The following is an 11850-nucleotide window of genomic DNA, read 5'->3' as shown; positions in this document are numbered from 1 at the left end:
CCAACCTACCCACACATTAAGATCAACAATTGATCCCACACTTCATTTGCCTGCTGCCTAGGAAAGTAGAATTGGCAGGCAAAAGGGAGAGGGCCTTTTCAGTGGTGACCCCGCAGCTGTGGAATGTATAGACTCTGAGCTTCAGGAACAGTGTTCTAGATCGGAAAGGCTGTCTCTAAATAAAAGTTAAATAAATAAGTGGCCCCTATCGCTTGTCCTTTTTGCCACCACCATTGTCTGGGGCAGAACAAGAGGCATATGAAGAAGGAAGATGCAGAGCTGCAGAGGAAGAGCTTTTGCCTGTGTGCCTCCTGTTGGTGTGTGAAACCTTGGCAGATGCCCAACTTTGCTGACCTTTGACACCTGCCCAGTCTCCATATCCATTTTCAAGCAGGCCAGGAGAGTGAGCGAGGCCTCTCAAAGGCTGTGCCTTCCTAGCTGATTTGTTTCTCTCTCTGTTCCAACACGACCTTCAAGGCCTCAGGGCAGTTGCAAGAACCTCAATCTCACCTCTGCAACAATAACAATCCTGCAAAGTAGGTTAGATTTTGGTTCGTCCTCGGCTCCTGGTTCACACGTTGGATGGGTCCAAGCAAGTGTACATCAGGGGGCGACTGGGACTGCTCATGTGTGTGGACAGGGGAAGCAAGCTCATTGGTTTTAAATAGACAAGAAAGAGTAAGACCTCTGCAGTAGCAGCTATGTGGATACCATTGGAAGGGAAGGAAACAGTTATCACCAATCACGGCTGCCACAGAACTGAGGTGTGGTGCCCTTGGCTTTGCTGCCAAGACAGGTGGAGGACAGAGAGAGAAAGTAAGTGTGCGTGGGTGGTGAGGAGAAGGAAATGGGGCATTATAACCAAGAGAAGGGCAAGTGGGTGGCTGGCTATAAAACCATGTGAGTATGACGCATGGAAAGATATTGGGACACTTGGTCTACATGTCAATGCCCAGCAGCAGTATATACTGTTTAGTTCTTTGTGTTTGGGAGAAAGGGAATGAAAAATAAGGGGTAGGGTGTACTAGGGGAAAGAGGAGCTTGTGTGAACTTAGGGCAGGAAAAAAAGCAAGTGCATTGTCACGCAAAGCGTAATGAATGTAAGGAACTCGCTGTCCTAAGAGATGATGATGGTTTAGACTTGTGCTGTGCTGAAAATTTGTCCTGATTTTTTTTTAAAAAAATAACCATTCTGCATTGATAAGAAAACGAGTTACATTTCAAAATTATCAAAGGGGATAGAAAACTTTGGTGAACTCCCCATGAGCATGGTGCGAGTATTGGTTGCACTTGCCTTACTTTTGGGGTGGTCCCTGGAGGGGGTGCGTGTGAGTGTTTTGTTCTGCAAACCACCTCGCCAGCCGTCGGTACCCTGCAGCCTTCCTGGGTGTCCACATTTCAATTTAAGCCCAGAAGAAGACATTGTGAAGAAACAGATCAGGAAGCGCAGCCAGCTTGGGAGGCTGCAGGTTTCTGGGGCGCGCGGAGGGCACCCGGCGGCAGCGGGGGGTGGCAGCCCCCTTAATATGGGGGGGGGGCTGGGACGAGCAAGCATGGACGACCCTGCCTCTCCCTAAGCGTTGTGGTTTGTGGTCATGGGGCCGTAGCTCTGCGATGTTGCTCAAGCATTGCATGCAGTAGATCCCAGGTTCAGACCCAGGCATTTCCAGTTAAAAGCATCAGGTAGCAGGTCCCTAGGAAGTCACTGTCAATCAAAGTACAGTAGGTACTACTGGCTAGGTGGCTTGAATAGCCTGACTGAGTGAAGGCAGCTTCCAATGAGTTCCTAGGATTTGTTGCAAACAGACACTCTTTCTTTATCTCAGCCAGAAGCCTCTCCTCATGACTTCCCAGAAGCTGATATGGAACAGTTTTCTTGGAAAGGGAGGTCAAGCACCCTCCATTTTCCTTGTATCTCGAGCCATAATCACCAATAGGCACTGGCTGCCAGAACAATAAAGTCAATGTGAGCTTTTTCTGAACAAGTAGGAAGAGGTTGCTGAATTCCATTACCTCTCCCAAACAACTACACATTATCCCTTTATATTGCTTTATGGCTGCTGATTGATTGTTCCATTGTTTGGCTCCTTTCTCTATTGCTCATTTGGTTTTTATTATTTACTGTGTATATTTTAAACTGATTGTTCTCCCCTTCTCTGTTAGCTGCTGCGGACATTCGTGGGTTTGTGTTTTTTTTGTAATTGAGAGGTGGAACAGAAGTGTTTTAAATCAAGTCGAAAATAAATTTTCAATTATCCTATGGCTGTGGTGACAATGGAAACTTTTCTACGGAGGGATTTGGCTCGGTTTCAGCCTGGAGCATTCAGAGTCTTGTGCGTTCCGTGGCGCTATTTCTTCTCCAGAACAGAAGGACGTTTCGAGATGTTAAGTGCACTAATAATGGCAGGAACTTTAGTTGGGCTGATTAACGATGATGGCAGTATTTAATGTAAAAGGCTCTTTAAATCCTTCTGTACAACAGCACTAATTACTTTGCGGTCCGATGTGCTGCACTATCAGAGCTAATGAGACCACATAAATCCAGCTAATTATTCCTCTATTATGGTTTATCTGTGACCTTAAATGCATACTCTATCCATTGGATTGCACCCCACTAATATTATTCCATCCTGTTTTCCCTAGCGTGTTAGTGTGTGTGTGTTGAATGGATCCTGAGAAAAGAGAGAGACTTAAAGCTCCCACTGGGAGTACCTTGTCAATAAATTGCACAGAAAGACCTGTGTGGCTGTTTGCTTCTGAAGACTGCTGTTATCGTATCCCAAGAAACAATCTGAGGTGTCCCATGGATTTTGTCTTGCACCCCTTGTTTCCTGCCAATCCAGTGCATATCAATCAATTCTGAGATGCAGGAGATAATCATGGCAGCCCCATAGCTGTGCCCCAAAAGTGAATCTAAAAATCCAAGCAACTGTATGTGTGTAGCAGTAGCAGTACACAGCACAATGCCGAATCTATTAGAATCAGCTGGCAGTTACAGACAAGGAAAGTGCCAAGCTTCATGAGACACATGGCAAGGTGCCACAGATGCCCCCCCCACCATGCATTCACCCCCTTCTCTCACCCGCTGTTGCTTTTGCAGTGGCAGCAACACACTTACCACCCTCCTTGCTGGCCCCAGGGCAGCGTTTTAACATTGAATAGGGGGCAGTTTCATTTTTTATTCCTGTCCTCTGTGACCGCCTGCCATTTTCATTTGTCCAAAAAGCAAGACCCTGCTCTAGATCTGTAAAATCTGTGTCGATGGAACTGCAAACAGTGGATTGCTCCCATTCAAAAGTGGCGCCGCAGCCCGCCCAGTGCTTGAAACAACAGAGGGTGGGGAAGCGGCACAGCCAGGTTGGGTTCCTGGGGGGGGCCCTTCTTAGCTGCTGGTGGGTCCTTGGGCAGTGCCTGGCTTTGTTGTCTGCTGGCGCCAGGCCTGGTTATAGAATAGTGGGCTGGAAAAGGAGGGGTGTCGCATTTAGCATGTTAGATTTGGGCTGGGGAGAGCTGGGCTCGCATCACTGGTCGGCCATGAAGTTGCCATGGGCGCTATGTTGATCAAAAAGCCCCAGTTCCAGATGCAACAGGTCCTGCAGTGAAAAAGGAACCTTAGATCAGGACAGAAGCACTGGCATAATCACCAGTAAAAGCTATGCAATGTAAGCCTCATGTCTGAATGAGGCAGTTTACAGAAAGACAACATTGGGTTGTCACTTGCATACAGGTCAATTTCGTAATCTTCTAAACCATAAAATAAAAATAAAAATGCTGCATGCCATTTTATTTTTTAAAAAGAATTTATCTGGGTCTAAACAGTATGAAGACGTTGGAAAGAGGAAGAAAACTCAACCCAGAGCACATGTGCAAGTGCACGATAAGTGGTGTTTACACTGACTTCCTCAATGTGAAAGATGCATTATCATTTATCTGGGCACACTCTCCACTGGTTAGTCCTGAGTTCAAACTATATCAAACAGCCTGAAATGGCAAAGCCTTGGGGAAACCTAAGCTTGTTCACTTATGATCTTAATGGGTAGAGCCTAGTTAAAATGATCACAGCAGTCAACATTTTTGAAACAGCTGGAAGACACCTGGAGCTTCTAGCTACCCCAGCAAAAACAGTTCATAGTTGTCACCATCAGAGCAGATCTCTTCGTCCTTTGCTTTTGGCATTTCCCCTTTCAACAAAGTCCTCGGGGCAGCTAACAAACCACCAGTCCCTTTTCCCAGGGAACTTTTGGGATTGTAGCTCTGTGAGGGGAATAGGGGTCTCCTAACAGCTCTCAGCATGCCTTAAGAAACTACACTTCCCAGGATTCTCGGGGGGAAGCCATGACTTCCCCCAGTAACTTAGATCAATGATGTGGCGCGCCTGTGTCCTGTGTCCTCTTCTCATCTTAGGCCTGAGGGTGGGGGTAAGGAGGCAGAAGGGGCAATTGGCTGCTCTTGCCCTTTCTTCCTATCTCACCAGTGTGGTGTAGTGGTTAAGAGTGGTAGACTCGTAATCTGGTGAACCAGGTTCATGTCTCCTCTCCTCCACATGCAGCTGCTGGGTGACCTTGGGCTAGTCACACTTCTCTGAAGTCTCTCAGCCCCACTCACCTCGCAGAGTGTTTGTTGTGGGGGAGGAAGGGAAAGGAGAATGTTAGCCGCTTTGAGACTCCTTAGGTAGTGATAAAGCGGGATATCAAATCCAAACTCTTCTTCTTCCTATTTCGCTCTAGTTTTCCTTGCCATCGTGTTCCAAGCGTGGTGTTAAGGAATCAGTGCTTGGAGTTGGGAATAGAATGGATGAAGGAGGAGGAAATGAAACTTAATACAGCCAAAGCAGAGATGCTCATGGCCCATATGCCTGTGACTCAGAGAGTGGATGTTCAACCTGTTTCAGGTAGATGGGATAGTACTGCCCTTGAGGAATCAGATTCACAGTTTGGGAGTGCTCCTGGACTTCACTTTGATACTCAACTCCAACTCAATCTCTCCCTCTCTCCTCTTTGCTTTCCAAGCAAATCCCCCCTCCCCATTTATTTCTACTTTTGGCGGGCATTTCGCTTATCCATTGGCTGATTTTAACTGGATAGCTTTAATCTCTGCTGCCATATAGGTATTGCTTTGTTCTGTCTCGACTTCATATTACTTTCTTTTCTTTTCTGATTCTTTCTGTGTATTTTTTTTTTAAAAAAATATGTTTTACCTTTCGATGAATTATTCTTTGTTAGCCACCTTTAGCAATATTTCTCAGAGAGGTTGGATGTAATGGCTTTTAACGAACAAATAACATTGAAGGAAATAATATTCCTACATGCAAGCTAACAACGGGGTATATGTAAAGATATAATTTTGCTAATTCACATGGAATCAGAAGCGGGGCCCTTTGGTTTAGTCCCATCTCTTTGTTACTCGCAATTGCAAACTGGGCATACTTTATGTGGCAGAGCAGCGGTGTCACCAGGAAAGGAACTCTTTGGCGACCATACGTTGCAGCTTGATTTTCACACCAGTTAGTTCCTCTTGTGACACAGAACACCCTTTTGACCCTTCAAAATGCAATTGTTCAAGCAAGACACCAAATACTAAGTGGACAATGACTCAACACCACCAAAAGAGCCATTTTCCTGCACACAAAGGACTGGTCTTCGCCAGTGCTATTTTCCTAGGAAAAGAGCTGTCAGAGATCACCATGAGATCACCCTTGTTCTCTTAGAATGGCATTGGCACTCACCTGAAAAAAGAGCCCTGCATACTATAGCTTACCTGACCCCAAAGTGGCACGGAATTGGTTCGAACCAGGACCTCATGACTTTTGATCTGCCAAGGTGAGCATTGTCCATCAGCATTCATGTGCTGGGACCTGCCAGCCCACTCCAAGCAGGGAACAAAAACAGCCTTTATCAAGCCCCTTTATCAAGCCCATACATGGTTGGTGGGCTTCATTTGGCCTAGTCAGTCACAGCTTGAGTAGCCCTGGTTTAAAAGGCTGGTGCTGCTTGCTCACTTATTCCCATGCCCCCTTCCCTGTTTCTCTGATGCAAATTTATTTTCCACGGGAAACCAGTTTGCGATGATCTAGCAGACGATAGCAGAACAAGGCCGATGGATGAAAGAACAGGAGGCAAGGGAGGCGGGAGATGACGGCAGCGTCTCAAGGCTATAAACCGTTTGCAGGAATGCAATAAACTCCACCTGTAGACAAAACATTATCCATGTGTTTACTCTAAGATCTGGAGTTTTATTGCTTCCACATTCGTTTCGCAGCCTGTTATGGCCTGTGTTTGAAGTGAGGGAGGAAATGAATACCTGGTGACTTGACATATTTCCACCCTGCCTCTCACGCTGGAAGACAACAACACATCACATTCATGGAGTTGCAGTAAATGGAGAAACTCTCTCACTCCATTAAATCAATTTCCTTGTGCTTCAGTCTAGAATCACATGTTCACCAGAACCATGGAACGTTTTGGCTTTGGGCACTTTGCTAGGCATAAAAAAATAATTCAGTTGAAGTGACTCTCCCAGCAAGAAAGAGTGGGATCCTTTGAAATGATGGAAATCCAGGAACCTCCATATGGTGGTTTGCACTAAGATATATAGAATGAATTGCCATTTATAGAATGAATTACCATTAATTTCAACAGCATTTGCTCCCTTAAGTCAGTGTTTCTCAACCAGTGTGCCTCCGCCTTAAGTTTACCAACAGTGGACTAAGACAAAATTCACCTGTGTAGCAGAGAGAGAGAGAGAGGGAGAGAGAGAGAATCTCTGGTAGTCTCTCTTAGCCTCACCAGTTTCCCACCCTGAGCGATAGCCTCTCACACGCAATGCTTCGTGGTTCTGACTGGAATCTTGGAGTCGTGAACACAAGGCTAATAAACAACAGATGTGAAACTGTCTTTGGGATTTGGTCTTCTAAACATCATTTCCTTCTCAGGTAAAACAGTCCGTCAAATCCTGGTCAAATACGTTGAGTGTGTTTGTTTGTTTTAGTGTATTTGGAAAGCCACAAATAATAAACTGCCTATGCGCATGCACCATTTTGTTCCATGGGACTCCTTTTTTCAGTCAATGGAGATAGGATTGCTGCCTGAGCATTTGCAGAGAAGGACCTTGGGGTCTCAAATTTCAGCGGCACCCTGTGCGACACCAAAATTTGGCACCCCCCTCCATCTCTCATCTTCCATTCGACATCATAGCTGCGGTGCCTGCTGTACTGCCCCCAAGGCTTCGCTCCCAGTGTGACTGAACTGGTCGCACTCCCCTACATACCTGCCAAGTTGCTGTCAGAGAAATAAGGGACCGGGCTGGAAATAGCAGACCGGAAGTAGCGCTGCCGCCATTTTGGAACTGGGCAGAGCATGCTCAGAAGTGACTTTTGATGCTGCTTTGCCCAGTTCCAAAATGGCCGCCGCGCCAGAAGTCGCACTGCAGCCATTTTGGAACTGGGCAGAGCAGCATCAAAAGTCGCTTCTGAGCATGCTCCGCCCAGTTCAAAAATGGCCGCCGCGCCAGAATAAACCGGGGGGGGGGAATCCATTTTTTCAGCTAGGAACAGCTGGAAAAAACAGGGATTTCCCGGGGAAAACGGGAGAGTTGGCAGCTATGCTCCCCTACCCCCCCGGAAGTAAATACCACTAAACTCAATGGGACTTCCTTCTGAGCAGACATGTATCTCAGTGGCTGTTGTGGACACAATGCTTAATCTGTCTCCCTACAGTCAGTGAAAATAAGAAAAGGCATTATGTTAGTTTTTGATAAATGCCTAAGAGCACACCACAATGTGTGAGAACCATACTTGGCTGTGCAGTGTGTCACAGGAACTAGCTATCCCTGTCATAGCTGCCATGTTTTCCCTTTTCTCGTGAGGAAGCCTATTCAGCATAAGGGAAAATCCCTTTAAAAAAGGGATAACTTGGCAGCTATGATCCCTGTAGAAGGGTGAAGAGGGCTTGGCTAGAATATTGGACCAGGGCCTGGAAGTTGTGGGTTCAAGTCCCCATATACTACAAAGCTCGCTGTAACCTTGAACCAGTCACAGCCTCACAGCCTAACCTACCTCACAGGGTTGTTGTGAGAATAAAATGGGGAGGAGAACCACGTATGCAAGCTTCAACTCCTTGGAGGAAAAGGTGGGATACAAATGTAATAATAAAACAAAAACAGCCCTATTTAAGTTTCTTAAATTTGTGCTGATGTGCCTTTTTTAAAAGTCGAAGCCATGCCTAAAATTAATTCCCTTCAGAATTCATGGAACTGTCCGAGCTGACTGGGAGACTCCGGGACCAGGGAATCGGTGGAAGAAGATTGGAATAAATTTAAAGTTTATTTAGAGAAGAATTGTAAGATTAGCAGTATTTAGTTACAGATTTGGAAGTAAAAGGAGGTTGTAGAAGAGTGTTAGTTAAATGTATTGTGTATTAAGATTTAGTTAAGTGTTATTAAGGTATAGAATTTTAAAGATTTAATTAGAATAGATTTACATTTTAAGATAAGTATAAGAGATTTATTGTATTGATAAGGTATTAAGAGTATTAATAGGTTTAAATAATTATTTAAAAGATTGGAATCAAGATTTGGAAAGTATTAAGGAAGTGATACATAGTTGGGAGGGAATGAAGGAAGTTGACAAAGATATGTGATATAAGATTGATTGGGAATATTTTTGTTTTTGTTGTAATGTTGATATTTTGCTATGTTGTGTATGTATTGTGTCTTTCTTGTTTTGTTTTTTATGTTGTTGAAAAAATCAATAAATATATTTTAAAAAATAAAATAAAATTAATTCCCTTCCAATATGTGATACTGTATATAACTTGCTAAGTGTGTTCATCTTAATCTAGAACTGTCTGGAACGCTTTGGTCTACATTGTTAAAAAATGTAAATTCCAAGTACAGACTTACAAAAGTCTTAGATAAGATTTACAAAACCGCAGGGGAAGAGGGCTCTTGTGCTTGGGTCCTGCTTGCCGGTTACGCACAGGCATCTGGTTGGTTACTATTTTATTCCTATCTTTTGATTTTAAATATGAAGTGAAGAAATATTATGGAGGAGCAGGAATAGAGGCAGGAAAATGAGGATGCAATTTCCCCCCTCATGTTTACCAACCTCCGGCTTGCATCCTTGTCCCCAAATGCTAGGGATTCAGGGTGCAATATTGTATTTCTTACCTGGCAGTAAGCCCCATGGAGCTCAGTGGGACTTATTTCTGAGTGGATATGCACAGGACTAAGCTGCTAGTCTAATTATGATTGCTGCTAGCCACCCTGGGAGTGCAGATTCACATGACTGCTTGATGTACTGGCATCTCTTTATCTTGCACCGAACCACATAGTACGAGGAAGATGGTTTTACCATTAGCAAATGCAGACAAGCTTCATTGTGAGCATTTTGACCCCCGTCACAATAAAATACGCCTGGGGCATCTATCTCTCACTTGGTTATTTGCTAAGAGAGTTCAGAAAATGCTGATCTCAGTCGATTTGCAAAATTACCGTCAACCAGGACAGGCGAGATCACATGTGCCTGTTGCTCTTTGCGTCTGCCTGTCATTTCACACCAGCTGGGAGGTCTCCTTGTCTATCTTGTTTAAAGAATAAAAAAGTACCTGCTATGAGTTGCAGATAACCACGGGATGGGGAGGGCGGAAGCGTTGGGAGTGACATGATTCTTCGGAAGAGAACCACAGCCGCTTTGCTTCTTCCTTTACCAATAGAATTTGCCCATTGTTCCTTTCATACTGTTTGTATTTGTGTGACAGGCATCTAAAGGAACCTCCTGCTACAAATCAAGGGGTGATGACAGTGGCGTAGCAAGCCCAGGTGGTACCCGGTGCGGTGCCCATGCGGCACCCTGTGCGGACTGCACATGTGTGGCATCCAGCGCATGTGCACTCCATATGGGGTGCCGTATATGCACAGTCCGTACAGGGTGCCGCTGGCACACGGCGGCCGTACAGGCTGCCGTGAAAGCGGCGCCCCGAGTGCCACCCCCCTCCAGGGTGGCACCCGGGCGGCCCGCTCCCTTGCTACGCCCCTGGGTGGTGAAAGCCCATGAAGGAATTTCATATCAGCACGGGGTGCCAGATTGCTGCAGAATCTCTCTCCCTGCTTTCTTACCTCACTGTGGTGAGCCAAGCATCCCCATAGCCTGTGCATGCAGAACTTGGCTGCCAGATACCACAGTGAGAATTGCACAACGGTTTTTGTCACAGAGACCAGATGGTGGGCTACAACACATGCTCCTTCTCCCAAAGGCCCTTCCAGAAGGGGGAGCTTAAGGGCTCCACTGTGTCCTGCGGAAATTCCTTCCCACAAGGGCAGTTCACCTGGTCTGGCAATCACTGCCTTGGAGGTTATGCCAAGGTTATTTCAAAGCCGTGTCTCTGTATGATGTGATTTACAAGACACATTAAGAAACTGATGCATACTTAATATATTAATACATTATTTGGCCTGGATACGAAACACGAAGGGTTATAATTTAGGCCAATGGGCTGCATCCTCATGGGATAACATATACAGTTTATACTAGACAAATATACATGGTCAGTCTTCCAACAGTCAAACAATTATGAAATATTAACAAACAACTTGAGCATGGATCTAGAACAAGCTCTTGTAAGGCATGATCATATTTTGGATGCGCTGCTGTGTCTAGTTTCTTCGCCCAAACTTTTAGAAGTTAACAATGTGGGCTTGAAAATTGAAAAAAGTCACACTGGTTAAACCCTGCAGAAGTTTTTCTTTCAAAAAGAAAATACACCATATGTAATTCCACATATGCATGTTGAAACAAATCACTACCTTTGTTCTTCATCTGATGTATGTGATAAACTAATTATGTGCACATAATTAGTTTATGATGATCAATATTGAGGGATAAATATGCATTTGTGAACTCACCCCAAACTGGGCCAAGCTACACCTTTATTCATTTGAAATACTTTTGGGCCACCCTTCACCATAAAGTTCCTAGGGGATCAATAAAAGCACAAAAAGCATAAAAATACAATTCCATGAAATACAAAAACAGTTATGCATTAAGTTTAACATGTAGTTTCTCCAAGAGCAATAAAACGTACAGTGGTACCTTGTTTTTCGAACATAATCCGTTCCGGAAGACCGTTCGAGTTCTGAAGCATTCGAAAACCGAAAACTCAGTACAGAAGCCTCAGAATGGAAAACTCAATATGGAAAACTCAGTACGGAAGCCGTGTTTCCGGTTTGACTTCTGAGGCACATTTGAAAACCGAAGCATTTACTTCCGGGTTTACGGCGTTTGAAAACTGAAATGTTCATCAACGGAAATGTTTGAAAACTGAGGTACCACTGTATTTGAAACCACACTCTTGCACCAGTAAAAGGTAAAGGGACCCCTGACCATTAGGTCTAGTTGTGACCAACTCTGGGGTTGTGGCTCTCATCTCATATTATTGGCCAAGGGAGCCAGCGTACAGCTTCCAGGTCATGTGGCCAGCATGGCTAAGCCACTTCTGGCGAACCAGAGCGGCGCACGGAAACGCCGTTTACCTTCCCACCGGAGCGGTACCTATTTATCTACTTGCACTCTGACGTGCTTTCAAACTGCTAGGTTGGCAGGAGCAGGGACCGAGCAACGGGAGCTCACCCTGTCTCGGGGATTCAAACCGCCAACCTTTTGATTGGCAAGCCCTAGGCTCTGTGGTTTAACCCACAGCGCCACCAGCGTCCCTCTTGCACCAGTACTGTGGACTAAATGTCTTCTACATAAGGCTGGCCAAGCATACTCAAGGGATTGTCCATGTAGGACCCACAGGCTCCTGCAGAGGCCTTCCTAGGGCTCACTGGGTTCCCTGGGATGAAGGACTGACTGTT

This window comes from Zootoca vivipara, chromosome 2 (genome assembly GCF_963506605.1).
Source record: "Zootoca vivipara chromosome 2, rZooViv1.1, whole genome shotgun sequence".
NCBI classification, from domain to species: Eukaryota; Metazoa; Chordata; class Lepidosauria; order Squamata; family Lacertidae; genus Zootoca; species Zootoca vivipara.
This window is presented reverse-complemented; position numbering follows the sequence as displayed.